Below are 11,478 nucleotides of genomic sequence, written 5' to 3'. Positions count from 1 at the left end.
TTAAAGTTATCATGATCTGTGTCTTTCTCTTGTGCTATTAGTCTTTTAAGGTGGAGCTTCATGGCTGCCTCTTGATCTCAGGCTTCCATCGTCTCATTTAAACACTTGCTTTGTGCCTGACTTAATCACCTTGTTTCTAACTCTCTTACTGTCTTGTTTACAGGGATACACTATACTATTGAGAAGAGGCAAATTCAAAGTCTTTCTTATAACTTATGAGTCCAGCCATGTCTGTAGCACCAAGTCATTCATTTCTTATTTATTTTATAATCTTACACTGTTTGTGAGATCTGGAGTACTTGGTAAAGTCTGTTAATGTGGTAAATCATCACCTCTACTCCTTCAGAAAAATACCTCTGGGTATGACACGGTCACTTTTCTATTGCTGTGAAGAGACACTATGACAAGGACAACTTAGAAAATAAAGCATTTAATTAGAGTCTTGCTTAGAGTTTCAGTGGGTCAATTTATGACTATAATGATGGGGAGCAATGCAGCCGGCAGGCAAGCACTGGAGCAGTAACTGAGAGCTTATTTGTTGAGGCACACACACACACACACACACACACACACACACACACACACACACAGAGAGAGAGAGAGAGAGAGAGAGAGAGAGAGAGAGAGAGAGAGAGAGAGAGAGAGACTACTAGCATATCCATCATCAAAATAACAAGAATTAACAATCATTGATCATTAATATCTCTCAGCATCAGTGGACTCATCTCCACAATAAAAAGCACACACGTATTGGAACGGATGCAAAACCAAGATCGATTATTCTGATCCATACAAGAAACCGGATACAGGAAATATCTAATAAAATTGATTTTCAATAAAAATTAATCGAAAGGACATGAAAGGATACCTCATACTCATCAAAGGAAAAATCCAACAAGATGATGTCTCAATTTTGAACATCTATACCTCAAATACAAGGGCATCCACATTCATAAAAGAAATATTACCAAAGCTTAAATCACACATCAAATCCCACACATTAATAGTGAGAGACTTCAACACCCCACTGTCACCAATGGACAGGTCACCCAGATAGAAACTAAGCAGAGAAATAATGAAAGTAACAGGTATTATGAATCAAATGAACCTAACCGATATCTACAGAATATTTCACCCAAACTCAAAACAATATACCTTCTTCTTATCTCATATCAATCTTCTTCAAAACTGACCATACAGTTGGCCACAAAGCAAACCTCAATGGATTTAAGATAATTGAAATAACTCCCTTTATCTTATCAAATTACAATGGATTAAAGCTGGACTTTCACAACCAAAGGAAGCCTACAACCTCATGGAAACTGAAAACCTCTCTGTTTAATGATCCCTGGGTCAAGGAAGAAATAAAGAAATTAAAGGCTTTATAGAACTGAATTAAAAAGAATGTACAACATACCTAAGCTTATGGGCCACAATGAAAACAGTACTAAGAGAAAAGTTCCTAGCACTAAGTGTGCTCATAAAGAAATTGAAAAGATCTCACACTAGAAACCTAACAACACACCTGAAAACCCTAGAACAAAAAGAAGCAAACACACAAAGAGGATGTGTGGCAAGAAATAATCAAATGCACGGGCTAAAATAAATAAAACTGAAACAATAAAAAAATATAATCTGCACACCTAGGGATACTTGATTTTTTTTTTTACAAAGAAGCCCAAACTATACAATGGAAAAAAGAAAGTATCTTGACCAAATGATGCTGGTCTAACTGGATGGCTACTTGCAGAAGAATGCAAATAGAGCCATAGCTATCACCCTACACAAAACTAATGTTCAAGTGGACCAAAGACCTCAAGAATGTGTTGGCACAGGAAACAACAATCTGGAATAGAACACTAACAGCTCAGGGTACTAAGGTCAACAATTAATAAATGAGATCTTATGAAACTAAAACATTTCTGTAGGGCAAAGGACACTGTCCAAAGGACAAAACAGCACTGTACAGAATGGAAAACGGTCTTCACCAACCCTATATCTGACAGAGGGCTGATATCCAAAAAATATATATTTTTAAAAATCTCAAGAAATTAGGCCCAGTTAAAAATGGGGTACAGAGCTAAACATAGAATTTTCAAGAGAGGAACCACTAATGACAGAGAAGCATGTAAAGAAATGCTCAATGACCTTACTCGTCAGGGAAATGAAATCAAAATGACTCTGAAATTCCATCTGTGAGAATATCCAAGATCAGAAACTCAAGGGACAGCTCATGGTAGTGAAGATGTGAATAAGGGGAACACTCCTTCATAGTTGCTTGGAGTGAATATTTTATAAACACGTTGGAAATCAATTTGGCGTTTTTCTCAGAAAATTAGGAATAGTTCTATCTTAAGACACAACTAAACCACTCCTGGACATATGCCCAAAAGATGCTCCACAACACAAAAAGGACTCCTGCTCAACTATGATCCTAACACTTTTATTCTTCATAGTCAGAAACTGGGAAGGACATAGATGTACCTCACCCCCCCAAAATGGATAAAGAAACCATGGTATATTTATACAATGGAATACTACTCAGCTATTAAAAATGATATCATGAAATTTCCCAGCAAACGGATGGAACTAGAAAAAAAAATCATTCTGGGTGAGGTAACCCAGGCTCAGAAAGACAAACATGGTATGAACTCACTTGTAAGTAGATATCAGCCATAAAGTACAGGATAACAATGATACAATCCACAGACCCAAAGAAGCCAAGTAACAGTGAGTGCCCAGTGGAGGATATTCTAATCTCACTCAGAAGTGGAAATAAAATAGACATCCAGGTGGGAGAGGAGGTGACAAGGGGAACAGGTGGGAACAAGTTTGAGACAGTATTGGGAGAGAGAAGTGGAATTGGTGGAGAGGAGGCCTCTCTGGTACAAGCTAGACACCGAGGATAAGGAAACTCCCAGGAATCCATGAGGGTGACCCTAGCTAAGGCTCCTAGTAAACAGGGGATATGGAACCTGAAAGGACCACCTCCTGTAACCAGGCAAGACTTCCAGTGGAGAAATGGGGATACCAACCCAGCCACAAAACCTCCAACCCACAATTGTTCCTGCTTACGAGATGTGAAGCGATAAAGAGGGAGCAGAAACGGAGGGAATGACCAACTGATGACTGGCCCAACTTGAGACCAATGCCATAAGAAAGAGCTCACCCCTGACACTGTTAATGATATTCTGCTATACTTGCTGACAGGAGGCTAGACTAATTGTCGTCTGAGAGGATTCACCCAGCAGCTGATGGAAGCAGATGCAGAGACCCACAGCCAAACATTAAGTGGAGCTTGGGGAACACTGTAGAAGCGCAGAAGCCAGAGAGGTGAAGCACGTCACAAGAAAACCTACAGAATCAACTAACCTGGGCCCATAGGAGCTCATAGAGACTGGACCGCCAACCAGAGAGCATGCTTGGGACAGATCTACGTATGTAACACATACGTAACAATTGTGCAGCTCGGTCTTCCTGTTGACCTCCTAACAGCAGGAGCAGAGGCTGTCTGTGACTCTGTTGCCTGCCTTTGCATCCCTTTCCCCTAACTGGGCTGCCTTGTCTAGCCTCAATAGCAGAAGATGCACTTAGCTCTACTGCAACTCGATATACCAAGGGGAGTTGATATCCAGGGCAGGTCTCCTTTTCTGTGAGGAGAAAGGGAGGGAGGGATTCTTGTAGAGGAGATAAGAGGGAGTGTCTGGGAGGAGAGAAGGGAGGGGGAGCTCCAATCAGGATATAATGTAAAGTAAATTAATTAATTAATGAAAAATAAAATAGACAGAGAGAAACTGGACTTTTGAAACCTGAAAGCCCGCCCCCAGTAACGCACCTCCTCCAACAAGCCCACATCTCCTAATACTTCTCAAAACAGTTCCACCACCTATGGACAAAACATTCAAATATATGAGCCTTTGAGGGCCAGTCTCACCTAAACCTCTGCCTCTAGACTTGCTGTTTTTCGTTGTAGAGGAACCATCTGAATCACAAATATACAGACAACTGTCATGTCGGTAATGCTTTCATGAGTGCCATGTGAAATCATAGCATTATCAAAAAGAAAACAAAAAATTAAAATAAAGGAAATATTTTTTAAAAGATGACCAAAATGGTGTAGTTCATCCAGGTAAGATGTCTTTCCATATGCTATTTTCTTCTTGGTACCAAAGATGACCTACAATGCCAGAAACCCTATGATTCCTCTCAGAACTACCTTCTGGCTTGTACCATCATGGTATAAAAAGAAAAAAAATTCCAATGTTTTTAGACACTCAAAATTCTGGCACTAGTCTTGAACTTCAGCCAGTATAAATGAACAGCTTTAAGATAATAGCTATTTTACAAAATTAATTAATTGGAACTTCCAAGCCAGATGACACTAGTGCCAGAGTCCACAAAGTAGAGCATAGCTGTGGGTCAGTCTCTGAGCACATTAGGGAGGAGAAAAGAGTAAACAAATAAAAAGCAGGCCCAAGAATGGAGACAAGATTTTTTTCCCAGCTAATTCCTCATGTCTTCGAATCCTGAGTAATGTCTAATGACTTCATTGTTTCTGCCTCTTTCCACTCAGCAGTATCCACTGTGCTTTCCTTGGTATCCTTCACAAACCATTTTAGTCTCAGTGCAAGTTTCCTTGTGGAGTTCTGTGTAGCACCCAGTTACCCTTTAATGGAGGCAAGGTTCTGAAGTCTTCAATGAGTTACTCCAGCCAGGGCTCCTCCCACTGGCTCCCACTTATTCCCACAAAGCCATCACACTATGCTGATTTGGACTGACTCTACACATACCCCTGGTTGCAAGGTCATGTTTGGATCCAAACTGTGAGATGTGTTCATACCATTTAGCCTGAAAACTTCATCATCCTGAAGGTCACAGGCATAGTTAATATTGCTAAAAACACTGTAAGTACTAAACACTCCTTTCACATGTATGGAGTGTGTCGTTTATCCCTAGGGAAAGCATCTCCATTTGGAATCCTTTCTGGGGCTGGGGAGTGGGCAGACTGTGGTACAGGACAATAGACATATCAGTTTGAGTTCAATAATAACATTTAATTTGATTTTCTTAAAATATTATGTTAAAAATGTAAACATATAAAAAGAACGTGAAATTTCCCACTGAAATAAATTTAAACACAAATACATCTTATCCTGTCGTCACATCAGTGCCAAGTAACACAGGGAGGCATGTGCAAGAGCTAATGATGTTAACATTATTGTTGTTGTTTCTTTGTATTGTGTCAAATGGAAAATGCAAATAGTAATGAACACTTTGGTTTATAACCCAAAAAATCACCTCTGTGGCGCTCTGCAAACGTTGAGAACCGTAATGCTGATGTCATTGTGACTATGAATCTTGTGTTTACACCTTCAAAGACCGCACGGTAACCCAAAGAAAAACAAGAACTTCTATTCATCTGTACACCCAACTCTTTGGGTAGTAGTATCAAGGCAAATGAACAAGGGATGTGGTAAATTTCAAAGAGGTTTTTAAATGTGATTTATTTTCATTCCCTTGTTTTTTTCTCTTTTTCCCCCTGTACAATGTCAATTATCTTCTCTCCATTGTCAGAATATACACCCTACAAGGCTGAAACTGTGGCAGAAGTAAGGACAAAAAGATATGCTTGTGTAATATCTCTTGGTCTCATCAAAAATTATGTGATATTCAGGAGAAATTCTTATCTATTGACAAAATGTAAACATCTTGTACCAGAAAAGGGAGAACCAACAATGTCTCTTCATTTCTTTGTTGTCTTTGAAAGAAAGAGAACTTGGTTGCCAGGTACCCAGGAACTAAGAGCACCCTTTTTCATTAAATTTTTTATTCTTTACATAAACATTTATATTTTTACACATATGTACAATAAACTACATACAGCAAGAAGAACTATGAAACAATTAGGGATTATATAAATCTTGCATTCTTAGTGATTGGCTATTTGTATTTGATAAACTTGAAGAATACATCTTTCCTATCTTAGTGTGTCTAAAATTCTGAATGTAAATCAGTATCTATCAAATCTCATGTTATCAACTTAAAACATCTAGACCTAAAAACATCTTAATCCCTAAACAACTAATTATGAAACTAAACTATTTGGTCTTCAACCTCATCAGAGACTTAAGAAGAAATAAAATTAATTACTTGAATATACAGGGGGCAGGTTAGCAGCCTCCCAAATGAGAAGATGACAGAGACAGTTGGCCTGTCAAATATATTGGGCCGAAAGGCTTCAATGTTATAAAGACTTTTGTGTGACTGCTCAGGTAGCAAGCTGTCTAAGGGCACCTTGTGAGATTAACAAAGGTGCTCTGTTTCAGGGTCCCCAGTCTCAGAGCAAGAAAAGCAGCTTCTGCAAGAGAAGTAAAGTTGCCTTTCCTGGGGGGCACACAAACAACAGAACAGACAAAAGAGAAGTGATAAAAAGTCTCCAAAGCCCTTGTCATGCTAGTATGAATGCAAGGAATTCTCTCTTTTTTAAGTAAAAAATTTCTTCACCAAGGAGTCTAAACTGTATCTTTAGCAATGCAGCTGTTTTGCAACAGACTAAGTGATTTCTTTACTAAAAATTAAAAGTTCTCCTTAGATTATGTATTTTGTTACTGAGTTTGACCAAAACATCTATGATATTCTTTTGTCCCAGGTAGAGTTTCCTATAGTTTTGTTTTTTAAAGGATTATATTTTGAAATCATCTAAAATAATGACTCGCTAATTATTGTCTTTCTCTAGGGAAGTTACAGTTACTATTTGGTAAAAATTCCAATAATAATAATGAAGAAATCTCCTGTGCACCAATCAGGATGAAATATTCTCTTTCTTTTCCTTAATAAGAGAAAGGCATGATATTTCTTAGGTAATGTCTATGGCAAGGCAGCAAAATTAATATGAATAAATAAGCCCAGATCATAGTCTTCAGAAACTAATTTTCTAGACACACGAGGAAGATGCTATGTTTAAAACATCCCCTAACATTTTCGAAACATAGCATAATCCCTTGTCCAGTGTTGCTGACTTTTACGCATATCACTTCCAGTGGTCTGGAGTGGAAGGATGGAAAACTCAGAAGGTAAGGTAAAGCATAGTGTGACTCTGTGTACTAAAAGTAAATGATCACTGTGTGAGTGATGTCTCGACTCATAATTTCTTTAGAAATACTGTCTAGGATACAGGAAAATAACCTCAGGAAATACTTAACTTCTATCTATCTATCTATCTATCTATCTATCTATCTATCTATCATCTACCCACCTTTCTATCATCTTTCAGCTTATCTATCATCTATAATCTATCTATATCTATTATCTATCCTTCCACCACCTTTCTACCTATGTGTACCTAGAAATCATATATCATTATCATCATTATTATCTATCTAATCTATCATCTGTCTTATCTATTAGTCATCAATAATCTATCTACTTATCATATACTAATATTTAGAACAAGTTCACCTTAATGTTACAACTAGCCCACCAAAAATACCCTTCAACTTTGGAAGGTGCTTTGGAACAGAGGTCTGACATCAAAGCAACAAAACATGCTTGAATTGACCTATCCATGTATACTTTTAAAAAGCAGTTCTGTAGGGTTCAGCTAATTAACACTGTGAGATAATTTTGAAATTTAAATAAGGCAATGCTAATGCTCAATTTTTCTATGCATAGCTATTTATTTATTTTTAATATAATCAAATAATACCAGTGTCCCAGCGATCTCCTGAGACTAATTTTCAGCCTTATTTATGATCATGCTTTCCAGTGTTTGGTGTTAAGCCCACAGCTAGACACATCAAATCTCACTCAGTCTCTATGCGCTGTGTGACTTCCAGCAAGCTTTTACTTAGCAGAGTCTCAAATGTGACACAAAATCTGACAGCTTTTGTTTGTTTGTTTGTTTTAAATAATTAAGAGATAATTTAAGCATCTATCTTAACAAGCAGTTCAAATTAGAAAGAGTATCAATGGTTTTTCCTTTTTTTGTTTATTTTTTTGTTGTTGTTTAAAATGCTTATGCTACTTTTACTACTAAGAAGACAGTACATGGGCAGGGATAACCTTAGACTAGTGCCTGCCTAGCATATGTCAGGCCACAAGTTCAATTCTCAGCAGAAATACACACCACACAAAGGCATTGTATTGTAAAAGAAGATAATGGGAAGTCTAACCATAAAGACTTAGATTTTAGGTAAATCAACTTTTCTTTAAAATATTTCCCAATTTGCATACTGTGCCAGTACTACCCATTGAATCTAGGAGTTATTAGTTATGAAACAGCACAATGCATTATACATGGTACAAAAATATGAAAGAATATGCATTTAATGATTTATCCACTTTTGTGTGACTAGATTTACATCAGTAAGGTTGTGAAGTGTTAGATTGTAAAGGGATTGTATAATTTAATGTCATGACTAGTAGTATCTTGATGAGGTTTAAAATTGTTATTTGACTATAACTGCTGGTATATATAATCGACTGTTCAATCTTGAGCACTTTGTAAGTGAAAGGAGGTATGGGTGGTTATTGTAATTTTATATATATATATGAGATGGGGGATTGATAGAGGAATTTATGATAGCCTGGGGATAAAAAGATGACAATAAGAACATTTATTAATTGCATATTTGTAATTACTTTATAATAGAATTCAATGCAACTCATTTTCTCACCTTATTCAGGGTTTAAAACAAATCAACTCCTTTACCCAAGGATCAGAAGTGGCTTTCTATAAACATTTGCATTGTCTATTCAATGTTCACCCCACATTAGTGAATACTGGATATTCTTGTTAATCTTTTTGCCACATAATTTTGTTGTGATGAACCTTTTGTTTCTATACTGCACTGACAGCTGCCACTGTCTCCAAGGAAGCTTTGCTCCTCAGAAGCAGCCCTTCAGGTGAATATTAAGGAGCAAGAAATTTCCAGGAAACAACTTCCATCTTCCCTGCTTTCTCTCCCACTTTCTTCCCATTCCTCTTTTCACCAGAGAAAGTAGAACAGAAGGAAAGGAGTAAACAACAGGATGGTTCAATGATATATGAAGTGTCAGGAGAAGAAAAATATTCTCTGCAGCTGTGGATACAATCAGGGAGGCACTCAGTAAGTGAAGCAAGGCCTGGGGACCTAGGACAGGAGTAAGCAAAATAGAGAGACAGAGATGGGAAATGAGGTAAGATTCGCACCATAATGCTCTTCTCAGTATATGACCCACGCAAGACCTTCTGGGTTTCCCTCATAAGAATGTGCAACAACCAGATATCTCTCCCCAAAATAACAGATCATGCAAGATCAGACCACCTGGATCTCTCCTTTCTTTCCATGTATTCTGTTTCTTCTTTTTTTTGTTTTTTTTTTTGTTTTTTGTTTTTGTTTTTGTTTTCCTCCTTTATTAATTTATTCTTGTTACATCTCAATGGTTATCCCATCCCTTGTATCCTCCCATTCTTCCCTCCCTCCCAATTTCCCCTTATTCCCCTCCCCTATGACTGTTCCTGAGGGGGATTACCTCCCCCTCTATATGATCATAGGGTATCAAGTCTCTTCTTGGTAACTTGCTGTCCTTCCTCTGATTGCCACCAGGTCTCCCCGTCCAGGGGACATGGTCAAAGGTGAGGCACCAGAGTATGTGAGAAAGTCATATCCCACTCTCCACTCTACTGTGGGGAGTGTTCTGTCCATTGGCTAGATCTGGGTAGGGGCTTAAGGTTTACCGCCTGTATTGTCCTTGCTGGTGCCTTAGTTTGAGCGGGACCCCTGGGCTCAAATCTGCCTATCATAATGTTCTACTTGTAGGCTTCTAGGACCCTCTGGGTCCTTCTACTTTGCCTTTCTCCCATGTTTCTTCATTACGCCACTGCGACACTGGCTTCCAGTGTTGATAAGCTTTGTCTCACCTTTAAATTTGGCCCTTGTATATGCCTAGAAGAGACTAGTTTTAGAAAAGGGATGCTTTAGCTTGTTTCCTGTGGTAGAAACTTTGTATGTCTTGTTTGGGTTAATTAGTGCAAGGCAAGATACTGAAGAAAATATATCAAACTGTGTGCTTACATTCAGCGTACTTTACTTACTTACCACATACCTCAATAAAGATGGCCAGTGAAAAGAGGCATCTCTAGTTCATCTAATGAACTGGGAAATAAAGGGACATTTCACCTTATTGTATTTATGTTTTTAAAAATTGAAGATGCTTCTTGGTAACCTTTCCCTTCTTTGATGTTTGATTTTCTCATTAATCACAAACAAATAGATATGATCTGAGTTTAAAGGAAGAAGACACGGTAAGGACAAGTGACACAACGTGGGTACGGGTGATAGCCTAAGAACTCAGGAGGGACCTGCCATAGATCTCCTCTGCGATTCCTCTCCAGGAACAGAGCCAGACAGCTGGAGCCTACGTAGGAGGCTTTTAAAGTACAGTTGCAAAACTCTATCTTATTTTTTTTGTACTTGGTTGAAGTTAAATTTTTATGTCAGATCCCAATTCATCACAGCAAATAAAAACCCATAGCATCCTGCTCTCCTGATTTGGGAAGTACACTGGAGACAGATCCAAGAACACTAGTGAAGTAAACCCCTTTGAAACTTATTTTAGATACAAATGAAGAATGTCCTAAAGGAAATAAGCCAAAACATCTAAAGAAACCGTTCGCTACTGAAAAGAACTGAAAGTGTACAAAAATGAAGTCACTAATAAATGCTGGTGTTCTAATCCTCCCTGGCCCTTGCTTGCTATGGCCTTGATTAAAAGGAACAGGAAGGATTCTGGCAGTTGTTTGACCCCCCTCCCATCAGATTTTTAGAATTATGTAAGGATAATAGCATTTCCTCCACCCTTTCCCAGAGGAGCTTTTAAGACCAGCATCTGTGAGGTGCATTTCCTAGATAAATGCAAACTGCCCTTTGACTCTCTTCAAGATAAGAAAACACTGACCCTTCCCACCAAGTTATTTATGACACTCGCATAATGTGAAACAGTGCTTGATCCTGACAGAACGCCCAGAAGGACAGACCTGAAGGCCATTAAGATCCCTCTCTGCTACTATTTAGGAGAGGACCCCACACAAGTCAACAATCAAGGCTCAATAAAGAGTTTGACGAATTTAATACAATTCAAATTAAACACAGTCTAAGGGGAATACGTTTAGGCAGGAAAACTAGTCGGGAGTCCAATGTTAAGCACACAGGGAGCAGGAGTGGGATGCCTGATAATCCAGAGGACTCTGGGAACATGAGAAAATGCAAGCTATCTTCTTGGCAAATTAATGTGCAATATCTGCTGGTGGTATCATATTGAGTTTCACATTTTATAAAGCAGTTTTCCAGAATTTAAATAAAGAAAGCAACAGTGGCTATCAGAGAGTCACTTCTTCTTACCGTGACACTTGAGGAAGTCAGGAAGGACACATGAGAAGAATGCAGTCACTGCATCACTGCTCGTTATCCAGAGGAACTGCCATAATTCATGTGCCAC

This window comes from Acomys minous, assembly GCF_964271855.1.
Source record: "Acomys minous genome assembly, chromosome: 8".
Classification (NCBI taxonomy): Eukaryota; Metazoa; Chordata; class Mammalia; order Rodentia; family Muridae; genus Acomys; species Acomys minous.
The sequence above is the reverse complement of the archived record's forward strand: the minus strand, read 5'-3'. Positions refer to the sequence as shown.